This window comes from Plecotus auritus (genome assembly GCF_963455305.1).
Source record: "Plecotus auritus genome assembly, chromosome: 12".
Lineage (NCBI taxonomy): Eukaryota > Metazoa > Chordata > Mammalia > Chiroptera > Vespertilionidae > Plecotus > Plecotus auritus.
In genome coordinates, this window is record NC_137778.1 from 31,694,550 (window position 1) to 31,696,022 (window position 1,473).

The window sequence follows — 1,473 nt, forward strand, 5'->3', positions numbered from 1 at the left end:
ATTGGTAAATTTACTGGGGATAGAGCCCACAACCTGGGTATGCACCCTGACCGGAATTGAACCAAATACCTCTTGGTGCCTGGGAGGACCCTCAATCCACTGGGCAACAGCGGCCAGCACAGAACCACTTTTAATAGCCACGCCCAGGTTGCCAGCGGCTGCGTGCGCACCGTCTACCGAGGCTCATCAGCCAGCTACGGTGTGCGCGAGGTGGCACACTGGGCTAGCAGATGAATTCTGCAAGTGAGTGCTGATTACAGTGTCAAGGCAACTCTTTTTCCAAGTACCTCTCCCCCTTCTCCCGCCTCTAGGGGGCGGGGCAACAAAGCGCGGGAAAATCGGCCTGGACTCCACCCTCATCCTTGCTGGCGGCAGGGAAAAAGAGATCTTAAATGGGAAATGGATATATCTATATCTATGTATTTATATACACACACACACACACACACACACAAATATATAATTCAGGGTGTCCCCCCAAAATGCATGCACTGTAACAGCTGTTAGCTCAATTTTGAAAATGAAATGTATTTTAATAAACACTGGCTTTATAATTATTGTGTATACATTTTGGGGGACACTATATGTGTGTGTGTGTGTGTGTGTGTGTATTTTGACTCTCTTCCTGCTCCCCTTCACGTGTTTCGGAAGCCTACCAATGTGCCGCTTTAAGATCCCTTTGGAAATGGCCCAGGCCACGCCAGCACTCTAACGTCACCTCTCCCCCACTTCCGGTCTGCATGCCTGTCCCAGGCTTCAGGTGCCGGTTCCTTCCACTCTCCAACACCTGCTCTGCTCCAAGCCCTCCCGCATTGGGGGGAGCTATGGGTGACGCCAGCCAGCTATGGGCCCGCGTGAGGACCCCATCCATATGACGATTTAGACAGTAGGAAAACCGCAAGAAAATAGTCAACCAGATGACGTAATGTTTTGGGTGACGTCCCATTCTCTCACTTCTGTATGGCATGACTGACATTGGAGTTTAGCTTGAGAAAGCGCAAACGGATCTACACATCCGGGTCCTTTCAGAGTCGAAGAGATTCTCCTCAAAGTATTCACCAAATCGAAGCTGAGAGTTCCTGAAATTTGTATAAGTGAACTGCAGGCTTTCGGGATCGCGGCCAATAGGGAGCGAGGGGGCGGAGATGCACCTGGAGAGTCACCGCCTCCAGTAGGAAAGCAGGGAATCAGATTGGCTTCTTCCTAAACGACAGGTAGCGCGGCCAATCGCTTTTGAGATGCACAGATGGGGCAGGTGGCGGCACAACCAATGGCAAGAGGCACTTCAGAAGGACTAGGCTCCTTGCCCAATGAAGCTAGGAAGACCGTGCGGGGTTTGTCCGGAGCGGCAGTACTTAAGGCCAACCCAGTGTGGGGCTGGGCGGGGCGCAGTACTGAACGACGAGGGGATTGGCCAATGGCGAGTACGAAAGCCGGCCGCCCAGACCGGGAACGCCGAGGGAGCTGAGGAAG